At 43.9% G+C, this 26,429-nt stretch overlaps 2 long non-coding RNA genes across 2 annotated transcripts; one reads left to right on the top strand and one right to left on the bottom strand.

Annotated features, from left to right (window-relative positions):
- The first annotated feature begins 8,484 nt into the window (after window positions 1-8,484).
- LOC138772882 (uncharacterized) lies at window positions 8,485-12,498 on the top strand. Its single transcript, XR_011359846.1, has 3 exons — window positions 8,485-10,239; window positions 10,373-10,672; window positions 12,389-12,498. It is a non-coding gene; the product is annotated as an uncharacterized lncRNA (long non-coding RNA).
- LOC138772881 (uncharacterized) lies at window positions 8,865-19,509 on the bottom strand. Its single transcript, XR_011359845.1, has 2 exons — window positions 19,062-19,509; window positions 8,865-10,716 (listed from the first exon to the last, which is right to left on the bottom strand). It is a non-coding gene; the product is annotated as an uncharacterized lncRNA (long non-coding RNA).
- Between the last annotated feature and the right edge of the window lie 6,920 nt (window positions 19,510-26,429).

Here is a 26,429-nt window from a genome sequence, read left to right as displayed (position 1 = left end):
TCACCGCCTCCAGTACAGTACATGAAGTTACAGTGATCTGCTTCATCCAGCAGTCATAGAAGCCATGTGCTCATAGTACAGGAACAATCTCATTACATGGGATGGCTCCAGTCTATGGATTCCCTACACATGGTGGTGCTGTTCTGCCTACATTATTTTGCTATAATGTTTTGGCTGGTGTCTAACATGACAACCATTATACATGTTCCTTTTCTTGGGTTCCAAAGAATGGCTGAGGCTTTGGGTTGGTAGTGTGCGTGCATGGTTAGGGACTAACAGACAGGCGGCAAAGGTGTGAAGTCAAGCAGGCCCAGGTCAAGTACAGGAGAGGCAGGCAGCAGCAGGAAAAGAGTGGGAACAAACACAGAATACTGAACACTAGCACAAACACCTTCGCTTGGAACACTAAGGAACCCATAGCTCACGCTGGCTGGAGTGATTGTGGCTTCATAATAGATCAGGTGATGGAAGAGGAAGGATTTAAGTGTGTCAATTCTTTCAGCGGAGAGCGGAGGCGCCTTATACTTATCATTGAGACAATGAGGCAGGCGGAATTCTGAGCGGAGTTCATGGTGGGGATTTCATTTTGTCGCAGTGTGATTGGTGCTTAAGGGACTTGGAGGGTACGCACATGTGCCCTACAGGCAGATTCTGGGATGGCAGCCGCAGCACCACCACCAAGAGGTAAGAGCAAGCTCCATTCAGAGAATGTAACCTAATGATTGTGCCCATTGGGTGGAGCAGTACACTGAGAGGTATGGACCGTGCTCATGCGCAGTCAACTAGGCCATAACATGCCTCTATGTATAACCAAGGTACTTCTTTCCCACATAATTAGAACCCAGTGTAGACATGGTTCCCTGTTACAGGTTTTGCACTGGGGCCTAAAAGCTACACGTTACCCCTTTGTCTCTGTCAAACCTGCTGTGGCCTCAGTGATTGGCTATGTAGATTGTGATACATATTGTGAAGTGCCAATTTGTTTGAAGGCCGACACCTCTTACATTACATTTGAGGCATCTTACTTCAGGCTGTTTCAGCATTAGATATGTAAAGTATTAGAAATTTACAGAACTTTTCCATGGGTTCACATTATGAATGCACAATGTGTACACAGCCTGTCTGGATGGAATGGTATGCCAATGTATGTGGGCACAAATACCATTGAATTTAATGCCTCGACTGTAGTTTTCTAGTAACCTTCTAGTATTTTAGTGACCTTCTAGTGACTCTAAAAAGCAAAGCACACAGCACTTTTAAACCCCAGAAAATACACAAGTACATTTGGGAACATAGTCGACTACATTCAGGCCATTTAAGTCAATGGGGCCTGTGCCATTATGTACTTGTATATGTGGACATTCCATTTTGACCGGTTAATGTTGTATACGATGGGTTTGCACATAAGTAATCTGGACCCAGCTTAAGCTGCCTTTCCCATAGGGCACCAGGACCTCGGTACACCTATAGCTGCTCTTCTAGAATTTACATTTGACTTTACTTTCTACTTTCTTTAACACCAGGAAGACAGGATGCTACAGTATATAATGGACTGATATGTGACGTGCATAATGAGCCTCTGCCGTTTACACGAATAGAAGCCATTACAACAAGTGCATTACTGTAATTCACATAACACTGTTATCACTCCCCTGATCCTGAACTAAGTGTCCTTTTATTTGCCCATAAGTCTGTTTATCTGAGGATGAAAAAGTCTCCTCTGGTATCGCTGATGTCCATTATACAGCCAGATCCCTTCAATGTGGCATCTAGTAATAAAATAAGTTTGCTGCACACTGTCATATGTAAGCCACAACGCCTTATAGTCTTGGACGAGGGGGAAATATCTCAAGTACACTACTTGAGACCGACCCCACAACCCCTACCCTTTAAAGGGTTTGCCCAGCGAAAATCTTTTTCTTTCAAATCAACTGATATCAGAAAGTTATACAGATTTGTAATTTACTTCTATTGAAAAAATCTCAGGTCTTCCCATACTTATCAGCTGCTGTATGTCCTGCAGGAAATGTTGTTTTATTTTCAGTCTGACACAGTGCTCTCTGCTGACATCTCTGGCCGAGACAGGAACTCTGTCTCGGTTTTATATGAATCCCCATAGAAAACCTCTCCTGCTCTGGACAGTTCCTGTCTCGGCCAGAGATGTCAGCAGAGAGCACTGTGTCAGACTGAAAATAAAACACCATTTCATGCAGGACATACAGCAGCTGATAAGTATGGGAAGACTTGAGATTTTTTAATAGAAGTAAATTACAAATCTATATAACTTACTGACTTACTGAAAAAGATTTTAGCTGGACAATCCCTTTAAAGCCTTGAAGATCTTTGTCTACTATATGTATGACAGGATTTCCTGCTGTTCATGTAACTCACTCCATTTACATACTTTGCAGGAGACATAGACATAGCATTCCCTCATACCCCCTACCATAGTGCATTTCTGCTTAGTGTACAGCAGGGATTTATGTCAAAATGACTGGAGTCCCTGCTCCTCTGTTTGTGGAAGATTACTAAAATTACTAATTCTTTTACCCTCCTGCCTGTGGCCGTGGAATAAGATTTTCCTCTACATCCTCTAGTGACCCCAAAGTGGCCAATATAGCACTACAGAGGAGCGGTTCACTCCTTGAGAAAGTATGCATGAAACATATTGGTGAGTGAGATGGAGGGACATTGTGTGTCCTGGGGTACATGGCTCTCATTGTGTGTTAACATGTAAAGTTGTGACTATTTGGGCAATTTAGTCATTAACTTTTAGTGACATAGACCTACTGACCATTTACCTCTTGCATTTGCACTTTAGGCATGGGATGTTTTGTCTGTGAATTGATATGGAGTCCGTGTACATTGTTTCCCCTGTTCATTTATAATACTCATTCATGATATTTTATGTTTGTGCCACTCCACCTTGTTTTTAAGTGTTTATGTGTCTATATATGTTATTTATGGGAATATTTAGGAATCATAATACATTAATAAAATGTCATTCTGTGGGGATTTTGGTTGTTATTTAGTCAAATAAGGAGTTTTTTTTATCACTTAGAGGTTGGATGGCTCCTTAGTAAGTACAGGGCCAAAATGATGAGACTTCCTGCTCCTCTGCTTGAGTGGGAATGTAAAGATACTCACCTGCTCCCTGCTTCTATCTGTGGCCAGGCCTGGAAAAGGGATTTCCTTTACAGCCTCTAATGACCCCAAATTGGCCACATGAGCGCACCATGTGGTGGTGTGGTGCTGGCCACATAAAGGAGCAGGGAACTGGTAAGTATTATATTATTTAGAGGCTAAGTAACTTTTCAATAAGTACAAAAGCAGGTGCTCCTGTCAAAATGGCAAGAGTCCCTGCTTCTCGTCTTGAGGGAGTGTAAGAATTCTCCCTTTTTTCTGTGGCCAGGCCTGGAACAGAGTTTCCTTCTGCAGCCTCTAGAGGTCTCAAAGTGACTACTAGAGCACTGGAGAGGAATATGCCGGTGTGGTCTTGGTCACAGACAGGCTTGGGGAAGGCTTGTTAAAGGCCAAAACGTTGTATTGTGGTGTGACGTAAAGACTGATATCACTGAAGTGCTGTCTTTTTCATTATTTGGACTGTTAAAAACATGGCAATCCCAGCTCCTCTGCTTAAGGGAGAATGTAAAAATACCTACTCCCTGCTCTTGTCTGTGACCAGGCCTAGGATGGGGATTTCCTAAGTAGCCTGTAAAGACCTCTAATTGGCTACTAGAGGAAGACACCTGTCTGGTCCTGGCCACAGCTGGGACCAGGTGAGTATCACATCACCTAGAGGCAGAGTGACGGAAGCAGGAAGTGGGTAAGTATCACATCACCTAGAGGCTGAGTGGCCCCTCGGTAAGTACAGGATCAGGCAGTGGGTGAGTATTACATTACTTAGACGCTGAGTGACTCCTCAGTAGGTACAGGAATCTTTAATAGAATTTCCAAAGCAAATCACCAAAGATTCACATTTTCTACCAATTAGGAAAGAGTCTGCTTCGATTTGTTAGGGTATGTTTACACTAGGGAATCAGCAAGGAATTTCAGCAGAGTTTGCATCGTGGATTCCGCTTTAAAATCTGCCTGTCCCATGGATTCCATGGGATTTCTGAAGCATGGGATTTCTGAAGGCCATTGAAATGTCAATTCTTTGGGTGAATGACAGACTGTGCTTGAGAAATCCCATAGAATCAATAAAACAGGCAGAATTTCAAGCGGAATTTGCAGTGCGAACTCCACTTGAAATTTCTCGCCAATTCCGTGGTGTCAACAGGCCCTTAGAATGAAGGCCTCGTCTGGATGTAGGATGTAGACATTGCAGAAGATGGTCTCAGAGACACAGTATCAGTAGTGCAGCCTCAGGCTTAGGGCCTGTCATTGTGATTGATCATCTCTCATCCTATGAAGAAAGGATATGCTATACATCCTGAAACGCGTCTGAAGGGTTGCAGTATATTACTTAGCCACCAAGACATATATACCCGTCACCTATCCACACGCATGCAAGACGTGCACTGCATGCAAAGCACCTTATCCAAGAACCACAGGGGGGACTCCTCCTGTGCACCTGGATCTGCATGAATGAACGCTGAATACTGAACCAGCCTCCCGTATGGGAAAACAAATCTGATACAAAAAACAGCTCAGCAGCGGAGAGAGTGGAGGACGCCAGTTACCGTGTCACAGACATCGCACCTACAGGAGCTCCTATATCTGCAGAGACTGGTGAGGGGTGGATATCCACCATACAGATTTACCTAACTCTTCATACATTTGCTCTATTAACAGTGACAGGTGAACGGGAACTTAACAACACAGTATGCGGTAAAGCAAGGGCCCTGCACCGCTTTTTCAATTTCAAGAGTGCCAATACTCATCTTTTAATATACTTATTTTAATATACAAGTTTTGATATATATGATTTAATACTGCATGGTGAAATAGTGATACGATGATGAAATATTAATACGAGAATCAATACATATAGTTAATCAAATATGCAGATAGACCAACAATAAGAATATATGTTGTCATTTGACTGTATATATATATATATATATATATAGTTTTTTTTATTTAGTTTTTTTTATATGCTGTATTATTATTTTACATTCTCATTTTTTCTTTTTTTCCTTTTATATATAAAACTGGATTTTAACTGGATTTAACCTGAAATTTATGACATTCATTGTGTGTTGACCAAATCAGAACACATTATTCCGATTTACCTATGCCAATTGTCTTTTGAGAGCCTACCACCTTCTTTTCTCAGGATGTAGACATTGCAGAAGATGGTCTCAGAGACACAGTATCAGTAGTGCAGCCTCAGGCTTAGGGCCTGTCATTGTGATCGATCATCTCTCATCCTATGAAAACATACTGACATACGTTTTTGAGGGCTCTTTTAAGAAGCCAAAGCAAGCCATTGAATGAAGTAAAGACGTGTTCGCCATCCCAGGCTGCCTCAAACAACTTCTGTATTTCCCTTCCGTACGAATGAGATCCTTTTCAATAATTCAGCAAGTGACAACTTTGAAGCTAATTGACACTAATGGCAGAACAATGGCGGCGTTAATTGTGCAGCTCGTCTGTGAGCCGTAATGGGAATTGTAGAGCTCCTCAGAGCCCGGACTCATGACACCGCCATTAAGATTCTTGGCTTGTTGGACGAGGATAAATCATGTTTAATATCAGTGAATAAATAATTCAGGTCAGAGCGTTCTGTGTGGGGGAGAAGGCAGAGCGGAGAGGGTTAAAGGAAGGAATCCTGAGGTCGATAAGTGATAGCGGGGCAGCCCTATACTGGGGCACCACATCCTGTACACCTCACTGCTGGATGACAGGCTGCTGTTCACACTGTCAGCGCTCATTTGCTCCTTGTTCCCCCCTCGCTGCCGGCGCTATTACACACGTCGGCAGAGAGCAGGTGAGTACAGAGAAGGCCGCCTGGGTGATTGCTAGATTGTCCGGGCAGCCCATGAGGACAGCGGTGGTCTTCTGCCGCCGCTCCTATTCAACATGTTGAATGACGAACGACAGCAACGATTATCCAACATAGTTCATGTCGGCTGATCATTGCCTTCTATTACACAGGACGACTAGCGGCCAATTGCGCCCGATAATCGTTCCATGTAATATGGCCTTTACACTCTAATTTCCCTATGTCATCCCCACACACCAGGGTCAGTCTCATAGGAAGCTAACCAGTTATGTTTGATGTTATCTCCTGAGCTGCTGTATCTAAATCTATCATGTGCGATACTGTCAGCTGAGCTCTGTATTTAAAGGGGTAGTTCAGAAAAAAAATCTTTGAAATCAACTGGTGCCAGAAAGTGGCAGAGATTTGTAATTTACTTTTATTTGTAAAAAATAAAGTCTTCCAGTACTTATTAGCTGCTGCATGCCCTGCAGGAAGTGGTGTATTCTTTCCTGTCTGATACAGTGCTCTCTGCTGACACCTTTGTCCATAACACGAACTCTCCAGAGTAGTAACAAATCCCCATAGAAAACCTCTCCTGTTCTGGACAGTTCCTGACATGGACAGAGGTGGCAGCAGAGAGCACTGTGTCAGACTGGAAGGAATACACCACTTACTGCAGGACATACAGCAGCTCATAAATACTGGAAGACTTGAGTTAGTTTTTTTTTAATAGAAGTAATTTATAAAATCTATATAACTTTCTGACACCAGTTAATTTGAAAGAATTTGCTGAACTACCCCTTTAAGTGTATCATGTGTGATACTGTCTGCTGAGCTCAGCATATCAAAGTCTGTTAATTTTTGTTACCATCTGCTGAACTGTTGTATCTAAGCCATCATGTGTGAACTGTGTCTTGAGATGTCTGCTGAGCCACTGTATCTAATCCAGTTGAGTGCTGCTGCTGAGCTTTGTATTTAAACTTGTCATGTGTAATATTGTTTGCTGAGCTGTGTATCTAACCCTATGATGTGTCATACTGTCTGCTGTATCTAAGCCTATTATACAGTATATGATACTGTCTGCTGATCTGCTGTATCTAAGCCTATTATATATGATACTGTCTGCTGATCTGCTGTATCTAAGCCTATTATGTCTGCCATCATCCTGTCTAATACCCCTGTATAGATACGAACAGTCGCCTCTTCCTGCGGCGCCCGCGGTCCCAGGGTGCCATGTTTTATATAACATGTCTGACTTGATGTTCCGGTTTAATGCTGCAGGTCACATGACACAAGGAGCATTTTAGGAATCTTCACACACCCTGAAGTGTTCCCAACAACGTGACGGCTGAGATCTGTCCGTTCACCTGTCACCGGCCAAGTGTCTTCTTATAATCCAGCCTGAGGCGTCCAGGAGTCCATATACAGGGCTCTGCTGACAGGTGGATGATCTACTGCACACAGACTGGACAAGCTGGGGGCAGACATGCTGGAGTGTGTTCACACAGCACGTTCCTGCTAATCCGGGGTTTACAAGCTATATTAGGCTGTGTGCCAAGGCTAATATATTGCAAGACATGACACCAGGGCCGGCGCCAATCTGTCAGCAATTACTTAGTGAGATTAAGAAGCCTCCACCTCAAATACTGGGTATAACCATATGATGTCAGCCAACCTGTGCCCCCATACAGAGAACCAGGCAGAGTGCCCTCATATACCGTGCCCACTTGAGAGTGCCCTCATATACAGTGCTCACAAGAAAGTGCCCCATATACAGTTCCCACCAGAGAGTGCCCCCGTATACAGTGCCCACCAGAGAGAGTGTCCCCATATACAATGCCCACTAGAGAGTGCCCCATATACAGTGCAGAAAAAAGTGCCCCATATACAGTGCCCACCAGTAAGTGATCTCATATACAGTGCCCACCAGACCCTGCCCCCATATACAATGCCAACCAGAATGCCTCATACAGTGCCCATCAGAGTTCCCCCATATACAGTGCCTGTCAGAGAGTGCCCCCATATAAGTGCCCGTCAGAGAGTGCCCCCATATAAGTGCCCATATACAGTGCCCACCAGAAAGGGCCCCATATACAGTGCCCACCAGAGAGTGTCCCATATACAGTGCCCACCAGAGAGTGGCCCTATATACAGTGCCCACCAGAGAGTGACCCCATATACAGTTCCCATGAGAGAGTGACTGCATATACAGTGCCCACCAGAGAGTGACCCCATATACAGTGCCCACCAGAGAACGCCCCCATATACAGTGCCCACCAGAGAACGCCCCCATATACAGTGCCCACCAGAGAGTGACCCCATATACAGTGCCCACCAGAGAGTGACCCCATATACAGTGCCCACCAGAGAGTGACCCCATATACAGTGCCCACCAGAGAGTGACCCCATATACAGTGCCCACCAGAGAGTGACCCTATATACAGTGCACACCAGAGAGTGACCCCATATACAGTGCCCACCAGAGAGTGACCCCATATACAGTGCCCACCAGAGAGTGACCCCATATACAGTGCCCACCAGAGAGTGACCCCATATACAGTGCCCACCAGAGAGTGACCCCATATACAGTGCCCACCAGAGAGTGACCCCATATACAGTGCCCATCAGAGAACGCCCCCATATACAGTGCCCTTATATAATCTATGACCGGCCGCTCTGACTGGACAGATTCCCAGTTGCAGTAGACTCATCAGACTTTTCTGTCTCCTGGTTTAAAGAATTTGCAGGAACCTACTAGGACCCACCTAAGCTGTGTACCCAGCTCGGGCAGGAAGGAAGCAGTGGTGCCGGGTGCCTGATAATCCTGATACCATATAGTATAGGTGTATGGATGAAGAGCTCCTAAAACTATGGGGTCTGTATGGGGATTGGGGGGCGGGATTGTCCCAAACGGATAATCATGAGCAAACACCGATCAAAGTATCAACATATTTATTGTATCATCGTAGTCCAAAAACATGCCGATAATGGCCTCATTCGGATGTTTGTTTTTCTGTATGTTGCTGGTTTTCTTCAGTGAACTTCAATCTGTGGTGTTCCAGCTGTTGCAAAACTACATCTCCCAGCATGCAACAGCTGGAGTGTCACAGGTTGAAGACCTCTGTTACAGACTATATTGTATACTGAAAAGTTCTGCCATTGCTCTGTATACATTATGCTATATACATCTCTGCGTACTGTCATTGAATGAAAAACATGTTATTAGTCTGTTAAGATGGTGAGGAACCATCTTGATACCATCCTACCCACACAACTGTGGAGCCCTGATGCCACCCACGCAGATGTAAGAGCGGCAGGAAGAGTGGGTGGGCTCTAAGCCTCAACAATGAATATTCTCATTCACTGACAGCAAGCATGCTTGAATGGTGACAGATTGATACACACAGAATTGTTCATCCCTACATAAAGTCTCAGAATTTTGCGGAAGACCCATTTTGCAATTCGAATCTCCGCAGTGCAATCTCAGAGAATGGAAATAAGGACCAATTCACATGTGTAAGTACCTTCTATTTATAGTGTACTGTCACTTTAATAAACTTTGGACACATCAGTAGTGTGATTGGTCAGGTTTGTTGCCTTCAGACCACCACCGATTAATACAACGAGTGGGGAGAGAGGTGCACGGCGAGTAACACTTCTCCTCCTGCTCTCCATCTATGGGACCGAGGCAGTCCCAAAGGCTTACATTATGAGACTCTCTTAGTCACGTAAAGAGCAGAGAGAGGACACGCATAACATGTACTTCTACCTACACCTGACAAAACATATGACTAGCAGCTAACTTTATTAAGGCATGCAACTGACCTTCCTTTGCCCTTGTCTACTTGCTTATTCCTTCTGGGCTGGCCACCTGTTTCCCAATCCCCACCTTTCCAGCTACCCCCTTCTTTCTCAAGGTGCAGCCACCATGTGGCCACTGCCCTCTTGGGACCCCTTCCCCTACAAGCCAGCTAAATAAAATACACAATGCCCCCTAGGCCTTATTGTCTCAATCACTATATGGAGTTAATATCTTTTTTTTAGTGCATTGAAAGTTCGGACCCTGTACACACCAGCAGAACATACAGGGGGCCAGCCTTCCCTGCAGCCATGACTCCTCTTATAGCATCAGAGGAAGAGAAACACATCCTCGGACCCCCAGACTGGCACTTTACAAGGATATTTAGTAGGTCCAAAAGTTGTCCATCTCCATTACAGCACTGTATACACTACAGAGATGTAGAGCTTGGATATGGCATTGTACACACTTCCCTACAGTCTGATTCCTTGACTCATCCATGTTTTAAGAGGTAAGTGACCATCCCTTCTTCTAAGCCCCCGACCGGCACCTGGCATGGAAAGTTTTTGCATTTAGCAGAACAAATGTGAAATAAATGAGGTAGATCAGCAGTTTATGGTTTGATTTTCTTGTCCTCTTTGCAGAGCACCCTTATTGGAGGTAAAGAATGAGCCATCTTGAAATATGAAGAAGACTTCGCAATCGATATCCCAGTCTAGTCCGACCTCTTTCTCTTCCAAGATTCTTGAAATTTAGTGATACGACTTGAAAACGTCATGAGATGCAGTACCTATGGTGCAGCAGATAGACCCCAGGAGAGTATCAAGAAAATAAAAGGACCATCTTGTAGCTTTCACATAAGGCAATGAATGGTTAGCCCCAGCAGTGGTCCTCTGAATTCCAGGGAGTAGTCCTCAGAATACATCTCTGGTCTTTTGGAAAATGTAAGTGACTCTTGAGTAAAGTAAAGTGCTTTATATGTTGATTCCTAGAGAGAGAATATAAATAGTACATTACTTCTTATTGCTTGTGACGTAGTATTAGTAGCAGTAATAACTGTAACTGTAGAAGTAATAATGCTACGACTAAATAATATTAGTACTGTGTACACTGTGAACTTCAGAATAAACCAGTATGCAGTAAGCGCCTGAGCTCCCCCTAGTGGTGGCTACAGGCAGATAAAATTAGTTATGCAGTGTAACCCTAGCAACCAGACAGACAAGATCAATATTGAGTGATATTCTGCCCCCAGCAAGGAGTCCCATGTATCATATAAAAATCAACACTTTAAAGGGGTTGTCCTTACAACAACACATCCACAGGATAGGAGATAAATGTATTTCCCAGTGATTTCAAGGAGGGACATCCAAGGTCTCCTTTCTGAATGGAGCGGTGGCCATGCTTGCACGCTGCCACTGTGAAATGTCAGAAGTTTGTCCAAATGAAAGTTATCCTTTAAGGTGAAGCGAGTAAGTGCTCGGGCACTCCATACATACACGTGTATGATTATAAGATAAGTATTAGCGGGACACTTTAATCTCCCTGATTCATACACTCAGCGTTACGTAATGCAGAGATCTCTACAGGACATGCCGAAATCAGATCATTTCCTGTCCGCTTCACCCATACAAGTAAGAACTATATTATATCTATATCCTCCAATATACAACTCTATCTATTATTTAAAAAAGAACAGCTTTACCTAAAACGCTAACATAAGATATCCTGGAATCCATTTGCATGAAGAGCCCTTAGATGAATTCAGGAGAGTACACACTTCTCCTGACTAATGCTCTACAGTCATATATCAACAGCAAGTAATCCTTCAGCTTTGATATGACAATGCATTCCCCCTTTTAAATGTGTATTTTTTCTTTAACCCCTCACATCTCAGAAGGATTGGTAATACCAACTATCCTTGAATATTGTTGCGCAGAAAGGGTATAAACACACACACCATATACGCAGCGTATTTAATGCTGCGATACGCAGCAAATACGCAACAAATACGCAGCAGATTAGATCTAAATAACTAAACACAGCATCAAATCTGCACCATCAAATCTGCTGCAGATCTGCTGCGTATACGGTGTGTGTGTTTGTACCCAAATACACCAGCTCACATCTTTAGTGTCCACAGTTCATGCGCACATTGTGCTATTCTAACACGACTTTCCACTACTTTACTATCATCCAGTCTAAAGCAACCGCCCTTTCCTGGAGGGCCGCCCTAGGCAAAGGCCTTTTAATCCTAATGGGAGATCCAGCCCCAGGTAGTTTGTGAATGCAGTCTATAATATCTTAAGGTTTCAGATTGCACAGCAAAGCATCCTGCAATTACTATTGTATCCATCGATGAAAAAATTGAAAAGTCAGGTCTTTGTATTTTTTTTAATGAGTTTGAAAAGTGCTGCAAAATCACAGTTGGTTTATGGCATGTGTAGAATAGAGCCGGCGTCCGCTTTGTGTCGTCTGTCACTAAGCTAACCCATATGGAAAAACAAACTATTGACCATTGTCTTCTATTTCGAGCCTGTTTGTCAGCTCATTTGCAAAACATGTACAGATTTTTTAGATCGGCGTCCATGTTTGCCACTATCACTTCTGTAAATATTCACACATGATTTGCATTTCTATGATTTTGTTTTACCTCCTGACAGATCTACATATAGCTGTGCAAACAACCTCATAGTAACAAGGCGGCTGAAAAAAAGGGCTCCCAGGATGCCACACATTGTAATATGACTGACGTGGACCCTAGACCTCCAGGCCCTGGTAAAATAGTTGGAATATATCTGGCAACAAACTTCATGCTGAATGTATTATTGTTCTTGTTTCTATCTCACAAGCTCCTCAATAAATGCAACTTCCTGTCATGTGACTTCCACCTAGGAATGTGCCACATGACAGAGGCCTACTGAGGTTGCCAAGGAAACCCCAGAGCAAGCACAACACTTACATGGCCGCAGCAGTTTGCAAAACAAAGTTTATATTAGGTTGTAAGATTATTATAGCTAGCTACATAATTAGTAAAAAGACTGGGGGGGGGGGGGGAGAGCGATATACTGATGGGGGGGGGGGAGCAGTGACCACATGTCAGCTATGTCAATTCTAGGGATATCCAGGAATCACAGCATAGTGACTGAGTAGGCATCTTTCTTTGATATATTACTATCACAGCCACATACAGACAGGTTTCAAACTGGTGGTAGTTCAGGATTTCCGAAAAATACAGCATAGCTAGATCATCCGGACAGCCCATAGCGTATAGCACCGGTCTGCTGCCGCCGCTCCTATACCACGGTGCGACAGCAGCAGAGTGTTGCTATCTAAGTCGTTTTTCTTTCAACATGTTAAAAGACAAACGACTGCAACTATCAATAGACATCGTTCATGTCAGCTGATCGTTGCTTTCTATTACACAGGACAATTATCCGCCATAACGGCCGATATCAGCCAACAATCGTTCTGTGTAATAGGGCCTTAAGTGTTCTATTTATCTGCAGCGCCACCCTAGGGAATAACACTTTGCTCAATTAAACCAATAGATTGTCTGCGTAAGGACAGGATAGGTCCTCCAGAACAAGAGACGCTCTTTGTAGCTTCTCTTTATTTTGGCCAAAAGATAAGGATTCTGATCAGAGGACCTCTTTCTAGTAATATAGAATTCCCTAATAGAGTATGACATTCTGTTCTTGGTAAACACTTTATATACTAATATAAAAAGTCAGAGCAATGACACATTTGTTAAACTCAAGTAAAATACCTTCATGCTCCAGTATTTTCCCACACGTTTCATAGACCTTCGCGAAGTATAAGCAGCAATGTCGTAAATGGTTTACCAAAACCAAGGGCCATGAGAAAAGTGTTGAAATGTAGAACAGTATGAATAAAAATAAATAAATAAATAATAAACATAAAAATAGATTTAAAAAAATCCTATTCATTTTCCCCAGAGATTCTGGCACAAGTTGGGGCTTATCCAGCAGGTCCCGACCTGCCTTCTGTTAACATCCATATAGAAAATTCAGATTATAAAAAAAGATAAATAAAAGCTAGAAAAAGCGATCAGAATTCCAGTTCCAGCTCTTCATAGGTAACTTCCACGTTGAACGTGTACCAAAATATCCATAAAACAATACTGAAGCAGAGGGCAATAGCCCCAGAGTAGACAAAGAAGTCCCAAGAACTGAATTTGGCAAAAAGTCCTAAGAGTAGGAGGATAATCCCTGTGATATCGACCAATATGGCCAGGTACAGTATGAAAGAACAACGGCCAGCGATTCTGGAGAACCCCATGGTGGAACCGAGGCGTCAATGCCCGGAGAGATCTTCTCACGTTCGTGGCAGATCAAAATAATAACACCTTGCCCCGTCATTGGTCTATTTAAGCACGAGGATGTGACATGTTTACGGGGTGCGATGTTCTGCATGTTCAGACACAAGTCGGTTATGTCAGACTCAGAATACCTGGTGGATGACTCAAGGTGCTTTGAAAAACAAACTAAAGTCTTGTGCTCAGGCCTCAGCAATGTGTTACAGGAACATTACATTCAGTTACAGACTCACATAGCTATGGTTTACCGCTAAGGAATTTCTTGGGCTTAAAAGAAAGAAACAAATTACAAAAATGTGAACACAATGGATCCGACTGAGGCTTCATCTTATTTTGGTTGTACTACGTGTAATGGAATGTGACCATAGTGTTGGCCTTACTCATCCTCTTCAGACATCCACTGGTCTTCACCCTCCTTTGCCCCATGTAAACTGAGTATCCCTTCTTCCCTTAAAATGGTCATTTTTGCTGTATTACCCAATTCCTCCATAAGTGTGCATGTTTATATCCAGGAGCTACCAGATACATTGGGTGCGGTTTCTTCTCGTCCATTGTATCAGACTGGTGAGAATCCAACTAGAGGACAATCCGGGTGCACGGTCAACAAGTTTAAGTCTATGGCCAAATATAGCAGGTAGGTGTTAAGATGGCCATACACTGGCCTAATATTACAACTATCGCTCTATATCACAGGTGTAAAACCCCCCACCTTCCAGTTGTTGCAGAACTAAAATTCTCGTCATGCATGCATAGCCAAAGCTTATCCCGGCCTGATGGAAATTGTAGTTTTGCAACAGCTTGAGGGCCGCGAGTTTGAGCCCACATGCAGCCACAGCCCGGCAGGATTTCATCTCTCAGAGCACAAAAAGATTGGGCAGCTGAAAACCAACGTGAACAAGCCTTCACTGATTTCTACCAAATGTGTTGCCAGCATTACTCACCTTGTCTGGTTCTGGCATTGTGTTCCACAGCAGACGGCCAATGGTTTTGACCGGATGAGGCTGTCAACCGGATGCTTCCTTCTCTCCAAATCCTGGTCTTCACAATAGTCCTTCTGACTTAGGATCCACTGAATTGTCAGGTTGCTAAAGCAATTGATGCCTGAACATGATGTCAGGCCTGGTTGGTCCTGTCATGCCAGGCCTGGTTTTTGAGGTTCATTCCTGGCCTGGCCTTCGTTTCTACTGCTTTCCATCTTGCATGTTTTATTTTCATCTTGGCTTTGACCCTTGACTACATTGCCCACTACACTCCTGCCATGTCCTGTGGCCTGTCGCACCTTGACTGCTGATCCCTGATGACACTTCAACTGCATCAGTTCCTTAATGCCATAATCCAGGACTACTCTTCCCACTTCAGGGGTTAAAAGGGAAAAATGGGGATCTCTTTTATTGTACACCCTAGTCTAGTCAGTGCCTAATGGATTGCAGTTTAGAGAATCCACAATCCAGGATGTAACGGTGGGCACTCAGTACACATGTTTCCTTAAGGTTGATGGTTTAATATGTACGTCCTTCCACAACTCTTTCCATATTACGGATTAATCATGCTCAAGTGAGCCATTGAGCTTCCTGTCTAGTATAAGTTTGTAAGTTCATCTGACTTTGGAGACCTGGCATACTCTTGATCTCTTCCTAGTTGTGTTCTCTATGGAGTGTCGAGACTTTTCCAAGTTGGTTATTTCCTCATAACATAACTTTCACTTCATATTCTGGAACTTTTTTTGATTACCTATCGGGAACCTTGGCCACTAAATAACCATGGTACAGCCTGCTGACCTGCATTAGTCATGACCATATAGCACCAAGCCAAGATTATTTCATTTCACTAGGAGGATCCCAGTAAATAAAGCTGTCCATGAGAACAAGTGAAGAGAGAGGATGGAAAGGACTATGAATTAGTTGGGAACAATTATGGAAATCATGAAATGTAACATTACTGGCTGGTCATTGGATGGTGGAACCTGGCTTTGGCTTATTAGTTGTCTTCTTGGATCATAACTGTGGCTCCTAATACACAGATACCTCCAGGACTTAGGGACAATTGTCGTGCGAAAAATCGTTAAATCCTTTGAATTTAAATTATAATAGTTCGGTGTAATTGCAGGCAATGATCGAAAAATCGTTCGTATGTCGTTGATTGTTGATTTAGATCTGAACCTAAAATTATTGTTAATCGTTCGCAAATCGTTCAATCAAGTTTCGCATTTGTTCACTAATCGTTCAGTGTAATTGCACTTTGTTCATGGTTTTGCTGGGATCAGAAGGAGTAAACGATCATAGTAACGATCGTAACTAACAACTATCCTTATGTGTAGAGATGAGCGTTCGGGTTCGGGTCCATCCGAACCCGAACTTTCGGCATTTGATTAGCTGGGGCTGCTGAACTTGGATAAAGCTCTAAGGTTGTCTGGAAAACATGGATACAGCCAATGACTATATCCATGATTTCCACATAGCCTTAGGGCTTTATCCAACTTCAGCAGCCACCGCTAATCTAATCCCGAAAGTTTGGGTTCGGATGGACTCCAGCATACTCGAGGTTCGCTCATCTCTACTTCTGTGTAATATGGTGAATGATTTCAGGTTAACGATAAACAATCTCATTTGCAATCGTTGATCGTTAGTCTTCAATCATTAAAAATCGTTCCGTGTGCAATTTGTCTTTTCTCTTTTGAAACAAAGGGGTTGGCCATGATTTTCCAACCCCTATACACCACAGATTGATGTTTGACTCTTCTACAAGTGGCGGTTTCGGCCATTTAAAGTCTAAGGTGCATGGGAACTTGTAGAGTAGAATAGAATGACCAGCAGGTAGTCACAAGAAAAAGCATATGGACACTTATCAATGTCGTATGGTATGAAGAACTAGGCGTACTGGGGATGATGAATTGGATGATGATGACAAATGAATTATGGTGGATACTCTGAATAAAAGCTGCTGGTCAGAATAATGTTATTGGGTAGACGTTCTGTTGAGGATGAGATCACACTGTTAGTACTGGAGCGTGGTTATTTCTAAGTTAGAGGACTGGTTTAGAAGGTTGGTGGGGGGCGCTGTTGCATTGAAGTCTACGGAAAATGATTACTGTGAGTGTGGTGAATGCTGGTAATACAACTCAGTCACTATGCATTACATCTCCTGATCTTACTTAAGATTTGCATTGAGTTTTCTGAATCCCTTTGGACTAGACCCCTGCCATGGAAAGGACAGTACTGCTTGTATAGGGGCTGCATAACAACCACCACATTTCAATCCTTGTATAAATACTGATAAGGTATAAGTCTCTGTCACACTTCTGGGTGGGGCACGCTAGTCCAGGTAGAGGTGCAGCTCATACTGTTGTTTTCTGCATTCATAACATTTCCATCTGATGGCGACAACAATGAAATATCTTATTGTGTACCGCCAGCATTACTGAAAGAGTAGTAGATGTTTGAAACAATCTTCCAGCAGATATGGTCTCTTTCTGCCGACAATCTTCTATGTTTCTATTACCCAGAAAAGGCTCTTTGGTGAAGATAAATTCACCACAACAGCCTTATATCAAATAAGAGTGGGAGATCTGTGGTAGATGTGTATACAAGGCTTCTCCACCTGATGGATATAGGCTGAACCAACACTACTATATGCAGGAATAGCAGTCCCATAACTTTAATAATTATAGAATCGCTCTCTCTATATACTGAGGCAGTCGGAAAGCAGCGTGCGGCTCCAGGACGACCAACCTGGAATCCGTCCACGATACTCACATCTCTTGCTTATAAGACAAGAACAAACAGGAGTCCTGTGACTGACCAGGAAGTGGATTTTACACCCTCGGTGACAACTTTCACCTCCTGATGTTAACCCCCCCACACCTGTCCTGTCAGCAGGAGGCAGAGCGTCATCTCACAACAAATCAGGCGATACCTTTCGGAGGCTAACTGAGTATATTTGATTGTAAGCTTTCGAGAGTCTAGCTCCCTTCGTCGGACCCTAACATCATGTTTGGCGAAGGGAGCTAGACTCTCGAAAACTTACAATCAAATATACTCAGTTAGCCTCCAAAAGGTATCGCCGGATTTTCTACTGATTTCTATGGCTAACACGGTACAACAATACTTTACTATCTCACAACAAATACACGGGGTATGTTACCTGTTAAACTGGAAACATACATTTTACCTTGTACTGAGTCACAGCTTGTATTATACTGCAGAGCTGCACTCACTATGATGCTGATGAGTGCAGCTCTGGGGTATAATATGGGGTATTTGGCCGATAGTCGCTTGGTGTAATAGGTAGAGTTAAAAGGCAACGATCAGCCAACATACACAAAGAAATCTAGAATGATAGCGACAGTCTGCTGGCCGTCGCTCTGTGTAATAGGAGCGGTGGCAGCAAACCACCGCTTTCTTCTATGGGCCACCTGAACAATCTAAACATTGTCCGGGCAGCTCCCCGTGCTACCCCCCAGTCTTCCCCACCGAGCGGGAAACAAGGAGCAAGCGAGTGCTGATCTGACAGGTTGGCGCTCGCTTGCTCCTAAATATCGGCCTGTGCAATAGGGCCTTAATACAGGATGTAACTCAGTACAGGATAAGTAATAGTGACCCCACCAGCAGAATAGTGAGTGCAGCTCTGGAGTATAATACAGGATGTAACTCAAGATCAGTACAGGATCAGTAATGTAATATATGTACACAGTGACCTCACCAGCAGTATAGTGAGTGCAGCTCTGGAGTATAATATAGGATGTAACTCAGGATCAGTAATGTATGTACACAGTGACCCCACCAGCAGAATAGTGACTGCAGCGTGTATGGCTATACACTAGCTTTTATGGATCTTAGTCATCACATATTCTGGATTTCTGATTGGTCATAGTAACATATATACCTGGTATATGATTTGTATAGAGCTTTAAAATGGGCAAAAAGCCCGAAATATTGATTTCATACATGTTTTTTGTTGTAATTCCCGGGTTATGAGAGATCAGCGATAGAATACATTACCTTCACTCTCCAGGCTTACGCTGGACTCCTCTCTCTGGCAGGAAATGCACCGTCACAATGGAGAAAAATTACAAATAAAAATCAATTCTTGGGACAAAAAAAAAAAAGTCTTTTTACATATATTTTTTTAAATTCTTCATTTTAGCGGTTCGTCCCTTGAGAGCCATGTCAATAACCCAGCTCCAACACTTTTAGGGGAACCTTCACATTGAACGTATACCACAAGACCCAAAAGAGCAAACTCAAGGTGATGACAATGGCGCCGGTGTAAATGAAGAAATCCCAGGAATTAAAGCGTGCAGCAACTCCCAAAATAAGCAAAACGATGCCGACAACATCAAATATAAGGGCGATAATAAATAAGGCGGGGGCCCGGCCAGTGAACTCGGTCGCTTTCATGGTCACGGACGCTGGTGGTTATGAGGCAGTGAAGTTTGCGTGGTGAGGTGGCTACGGTTTTACTTGTGATTTTTTTTTCCAGGTACGGCTATTTAAACAGCACACACCCCTGACTGCTATCTCTCCGCAGCCTATTAACTGTTTACACGCTGTGACATTTATAACTTATGTCTGTCCTGAAAAACCTGAACGATGACATAACAGACCTCATATACCTTCACTGCCTTCAGGCCCTGACATTGTGCTAGACAACATGGCAGATTACTGACCTGCAAAATATATCTAATCGTATTATTTGCTTCATTGGAAAACTCAATATAGAACACTGTATTATGGCACACCCATATAATGCTAAAGAGAGCTTTATATAGTTTTATATCTCACAATTACCAAGTTCTATAGAAGTTATGTTCGTATACATAGGGCAGTAGTATAGTAGTTATATTCTTGTATATAGAGGGCAGTATTATAGTAGTTATATTCTTGTAGTAGTTATATTCTTGTATATAGGAGCAGTATTATAGTAGTTATATTCTTGTATATAGGGAGCAGTATTATAGTAGTTATATTCCTGTAAATAGGAGCAGTATTATAGTAGTTATATTCTTGTATATAAGGGCAGTATTATAATAGTTATATTCCTGTATATAGATGCAGTATTATAGTAGTTATATTCTTGTAGTAGTTATATTCTTGTATATAGGAGCAGTATTATAGTAGTTATATTCTTGTATATAGGGAGCAGTATTATAGTAGTTATATTCCTGTATATAGGAGCAGTATTATAGTAGTTATATTCTTGTATATATGGGCAGTATTATAGTAGTTATATTCTTGTATATAGGAGCAGTATTATAGTAGTTATATTCTTGTATATAGGAGCAGTATTGTAGTAGTTATATTCTTGTATATAGGGGCAGTATTATAGTAGTTATATTCCTGTATATAGGGGGCTGTGTTATAGTAGGTATATTCTTGTATATAGGGAGCAGTATTATAGTAGTTATGCAGCTAGGGGAGAAGATCTGAGTTTGCACCAAAGTCCAATATCATGTTCTGTGTACCCTTGAGCTAGGACATATACGGTGAGGATAGTAGGCTTACGGTATGCAGCATAGGGGTGCAAAGCTATAACAAAGTATATAGATAATCCAGTAAGGGAGACAAAGAAGCCTGCACTCACCAAAAACCGCTGCGGTATGAGTCCGTTTATTTCGTCTTGATAGACAAGATTGGGGAGGGGAAGTGAAAGCAGGGGCGTCCAGTGGCTACAGCCGTTTCACGTGACTAAATAAACGGACTCATACCGCAGCGGTTTTTGGTTAATGCAAGCTTCTTTGTCTCCCTTACTGGATTAATTATAGTAGTTATACTGATCAGGGCCGTCTTAACAGCATTATGGGCCCCTGGGCAGAGGTGCGAATTGGGCCCCCCCATCTTTGCATATAGTGCCCCCCATAGTAGCCAATTCCCCCATATAGTGCCCCCCATAGTAGCCAGTGCCCCCCATAGTAGCCAGTACCCCCCATAGTAGCCAGTGCCCCCCATAGTAGCCAGTACCCCCCATAGTAGCCAGTACCCACATAGTAGCCAGTGCCCCCCATAGTAGCCAGTGCCCCCCATAGTAGCCAGTACCCCTATAGTAGCCAGTGCCCCCCATAGTAGCCAGTACCCCTATAGTACCCAGTGCCCCCCATAGTAGCCAGTGCCCCCCATAGTAGCCAGTACCCCTATAGTAGCCAGTGCCCCCCATAGTAGCCAGTGCCCCCCATAGTAGCCAGTACCCCTATAGTAGCAGTGCCCCCCATAGTAGCCAGTACCCCTATAGTACCCAGTGCCCCCCATAGTAGCCAGTGCCCCCCATAGTAGCCAGTACCCCTATAGTAGCCAGTGCTCCCCATAGTAGCCAGTGCCCCCCATAGTAGCCAGCACCCCTATAGTAGCCAGTGCCCCCCATAGTAGCCAGTGCCCCCCATAGTAGCCAGCACCCCTATAGTAGCCAGTGCCCCCCATAGTAGCCAGTGCCCCCCATAGTAGCCAGTGCCCCCATAGTAGCCAGTGCCCCCCATAGTAGCCAGTGCCCCCATAGTAGCCAGTGCCCTCCATAGTAGCCAGTGCCCCCATAGTAGCCAGTGCCCCCCATAGTAGCCAGTGCCCCCATAGTAGCCAGTGTCCCCCCATAGTAACCAGTGACCCCCAAAACAACAAACCAGTTACTCACCCGTCCGCCGGCCCCTGCAGCTGATGTCTCCCGGCAGTGTGCACTCCCGTCATCCTCCGGGCACAGGCAGCGGGGTGCAGAGAGACTGCTTGTGCCGGAAGTGACCTGCTGCATGACACATCCAGGACACAGGCAGCGTCTCTGTACCCCGCTGCCTGTGCCGGAGGATGTCGGGAGTGGCGCGCTGCCGGGAGACATCAGCTGCTGGGGCCGCCGGACCCTTCTATCGCCGCTTAGCTGAGCCGATCAGAAGCCCAGGAAAGTGCTGCTCATTGCACTTTCCTGGGCTTCTGATCGGCTGTCAGCTGAGAAGCGATAGAAGGGGCGGGCGGAGGGGGTGGCTCAGGGCCGCTCACTATGCATATGCATAGTGAGTGGCAATACAGGGGGCGGGCGGGACGGCTTCCTTGCGGTGCTCAGCCCTGTTTGGGAGCCGTCTTCGCTTTATAAGACGCACTTAGTTTTATAAGTGCGTCTTATAAAGCAAAAAATACAGGTGTGTCCCAGAGGGCAGGGGCCTCCTAGGACGCAAGGGCCCCCGGGCAGCCGCCTACCCTGCCCAATGGGTAAGACGGCCCTGATACTGATAAAGGAACAGAAGTTGGCACTCACCGCTTGGGGTCGTGAATATCCTTTATTGGAAGAACTTAAAACACGCCTCTTGGTTAGAGGCTACCCAGAAAATATTATAGACATTGCATATAAAAAAGCTGCAGCCCGTAGTCGCCCCTCCCTTCGCAAGTCACATAGCCAGACACGTTCTAATAATATGATGTAATGGGCAAAAGGTTCACATTTGCGTTGCAAAATTCACCCATGAATCAGTTCATCCGAAATGTAATTTATAAACATTGGTTCCTATTGCAACAAGACACTGATCTCAGGGATGTAGCTGCGAGAAAGCCGATATTCACGTTTAGGAAAAACGTAACTATAGGCGATTCCCTCAAAGCCACCTCCCCTAAAACTAAACAGACCTGGTTACAACGCTCTCTACCAAAGGGCAATAAGAAATGTGGACAATGCCAGTATTGCCCGCAATTGCTCACCAAAGCGTATATTAGATTGGGAGACCAGGAGTGCTTCATCAAAGAAATGATAACGTGCAAGACAACACATGTCGTATACGCCATCATTTGCCCCTGTCTCCGTTTTTACGTGGGTAAAACCAAAAGGGCACTATGGGTCCGATATAAAGAACATCTCTACTCCCTTAGAACAGGGAAGGGGGTCCCCCGACTAATAGATCATGTTCGTACAATACATGCTAACGACCCTAAATGTCTGAAATATATCGGACTTGAAAAGGTTAACCCTCCAAACGATGGCAGCGACTGGTTAAAAAACTTATTAGTGAGAGAAACTTTATGGATTACAAAGTTGAATGCTGTTGGCCCTCTGGGGCTTAATGAGAGAAACGACTTGAACGTACTACTGCCTTAATTTATTTAGTGTTTTTTGTTAACATGTTTGTAGCAAAAAAGATCTGCATTGTATTCAATTGTTATAAGAGCACCTCCCCTTCCTTTGACGTGTTCACAACCAGACGAAGCCCGACACAGGGCGAAAACTTTTGTTGCACAAGTGACGCTCCCTGCCTCTACCACCTTCCCCCTTCCCAGCTGAGTGTACCACGTTCTTCCAATAAAGGATATTCACGAACCCAAGCGGTGAGTGCCAACTTCTGTTCCTTTATCAGTATTTACACTGTGCGTTTTTCTGCAGTTCAGTTGAGCACCTCCAAGGGTCTGTTTTTCAAACGTGGGAGCTACGCGTGCTACTTTTTAGTGGTCCGAGACGCCTGTGTTTTACGTGGTGCCGGCAACCGCTCTCTCTACTCCAGATTATAGTAGTTATATTCTTGTATATAGGGAGCAGTATTATAGTAGTTATATTCTTGTATATAGGAGCAGTATTATAGTAGTTATATTCTTGCATATAGGGGGCAGTATTATAGTAGTTATATTCTTGTATATAGGAGCAGTATTATAGTAGTTATATTCCTGTATATAGGGGGCTGTATTATAGTAGGTATACACAATCCAGTAAAAATAAGAGCGAGCACCAATGTTCATATATGGCTTCTGAGACTATACGGGCTAGGACTGTAGATAGAGGACGTGTAGGCAAAAAATACAGCTAGGTGGTGCATATAGCTAACAGCAAGATATAGCAATTACAATCCAATAGGAAAAAGAGCTAGCACTCACCATCTGCTGAAAACATAGTCCATTTTATTCAGGGTTCACTTCAGCATGTGTACGGGGAAGGAAGGTGAAGGCAGGTGCGTCAAGGCGACAGGCTGTTTCACATGCACACAGGCACGCTTCATCTGCACCCCCTGTTTTCCTCTCCCTGCTGTTCATGGAAATGAAATAAAGCTGTCCCTGCTTCATAGAACGGTGAGTGCTGGAAATCTTTTTTCTCATGTTTATACCATTATAGTACATATATTCTTGTATATAGGGGACAGCTTTACATTAGATGTTTTTATCCATTTAGTGCAGTGTTACAGTTATTGTATTCTCATCCATAGGGGGCAGTGTTGTGGTTCCAGAATCTTCATGCAGTAATATTTTATTAGGTGGGAGGTTATTACACAAGAAAGGAAATCTAATTCAATATCTTTGTGTTTTAATGAGCATACTAGCATTGTATGAGCACAGGTCTACAGCAGACTGTACAGCGAGGGGTCACACTTTTCTCCGTGTTTAGGATCAGCCCTCCATACAGACATAAATACAGACCATATACACTATCATGTTCTTGACTTAAGGCCGGATTAATGGTAAGTTATTCATTGATCGTATGTTGAGTGTTGTTCGGCAGACAATTCTTTCCTTTTCTAAGTGTTTTTGTTACTATCATGTAGAGAGTCAGGTTACCGAGTTGTGTAGCTCATGATGTCAGTCCTGATAGAAGAAGACAAAAGATCTCACCCACGCTACACCCTGAGCAAACAGACTCCGGGCCTGAAAATGACATTTCTATGACAGAATTGAGACGGAAATGACAATTGTCAACACCTCCTCTCGTATGCTAAGCGTGAGTATCACATGATAGGCTTAGATACACTATTTTGACAGACAGTATTAGCTTAGACATAACAGCCTTATAGCAGATATAATATATTTAAAGTTGTGTTCTCATTTTAACTAATATGGTTATACTTGTAGGACTTGTCAAGTTAAGTGGTGGCCTGGCTGGTGTATATATAGCTATAATATAGATGTCTAGAGATATATGGGGACATTATATATGGGAGACTGGTGTACTTGAATGCCAGACTTAAATTAGGCCCCTTCCCAAATTACCCTGCCAGATTCACTAAGATGCATATGCCTCTTAGTGAATTCGGCCTGACCTGCGCTCGCTATAGGGCGGGAGCAGAAATCTACACCTGCTCCTAGACAGGTGTAGATTTCTGCCATGAATTACACTTGTAAGCAGGTGTAAATCATGGTAAATCTGGCGTGGGAGGAGGCCATGCCTCCTCCCCACCTTGACGCCCCACCCATCAGGCAAGCAAGGCATACGGTTGGCATACACCAGGAAGAAGGGGCAAATCTGAAGATGGGGCACCTTCCTGCCTCCCCATAACCAACTACTCTATCACTATGATATCTTATATTAACAGGCTGGAGTGGTGAGTAAAAGAGGGCGCAATGTCTTGCCCCAGGTACTGACAATCCACGGTTGAAATTATTAATAAATCCCTCTATACTCATAAAGATCATTCACACAGTAACAGCAACATGAGTTATTGTAACAACCTAACTAAACTAAGCTGGAGCGCCCACTAGTGGGGAAGAAGTTTCATGAAGTTTACATGACCAGGCTAGAGCAGATCCACTAGATCAGGGATGGGGAACCTTCGGCTAAAGCTTTGGCTGCCCAAGCATGATGGGAATTGTAGTTTTGCAACAGTTGGAGGGCCGAAGGTTCCCCATCCCTGCATTAGATCTATCTTTTTTTTTAGTTTTTGTTCATTTATCCGTGTGCGTACATGTGTATAGACAATTTTGCAGTTATTATAGAGATGTACATTGTACCTCTGCATAATTTTATACAGAGACATACAGTAATACATATAGTCTGGAAAGTTGTTCCAGAACTAAGCAGTTTGAGAACAAAACAGTGTTTTCCCATAGGGAAAAATGTAAATGTATTTAATTGTTTTTTACACTCCTAGCTCACAGAGTGTAAAGACTTAGGTGGGGGTGCAATAACATCATTACGTGCCTCCTCTGGACTTAGGGTGGTATTACATGGGCCGAGCAGGGCCCGATAATACCTGTAAACGAGCGCCGATCTGCTAGATCGTTGCTCGTTTACTGGCTTTATTACACGGCCCGATAATCGTTTGACAAGAGCTGCAAGGACATTGTTACCGATGTCCTTGCAGCCCTTGCTAAACTGGCATACATTACCCATCCACGTTCCAGGGCTGCTCCTGCCGTCCACTTCTCCCGGGGTCCCGTGCGCGCTCTAGCTTCACAGCGGCCTGTCAGCTGGTAGGCCGCTCAGCCAATCACAGGCCGGGACCGCTGCGGCCTGTGATTGGCTGAGCGGCCTATCAGCTGACAGGCCGCTGTGAAGCTAGAGTGCGCACGGGACCCCGGGAGAAGCGGACGGCAGGAGCAGCCCTGGAACGTGGATGGGTAATGTATATCGTTAGTCGCCGGCCACGCACCGCTATTACACGTAGCGGTGCGTGGTCGGTGCCCGACAAAAATAGGGTCTAACCT

Source organism: Dendropsophus ebraccatus, chromosome 14 (assembly GCF_027789765.1).
Source record: "Dendropsophus ebraccatus isolate aDenEbr1 chromosome 14, aDenEbr1.pat, whole genome shotgun sequence".
In the NCBI taxonomy this organism is placed as follows: Eukaryota; Metazoa; Chordata; class Amphibia; order Anura; family Hylidae; genus Dendropsophus; species Dendropsophus ebraccatus.
The sequence above is the reverse complement of the archived record's forward strand: the minus strand, read 5'-3'. Positions and strand labels throughout refer to the sequence as shown.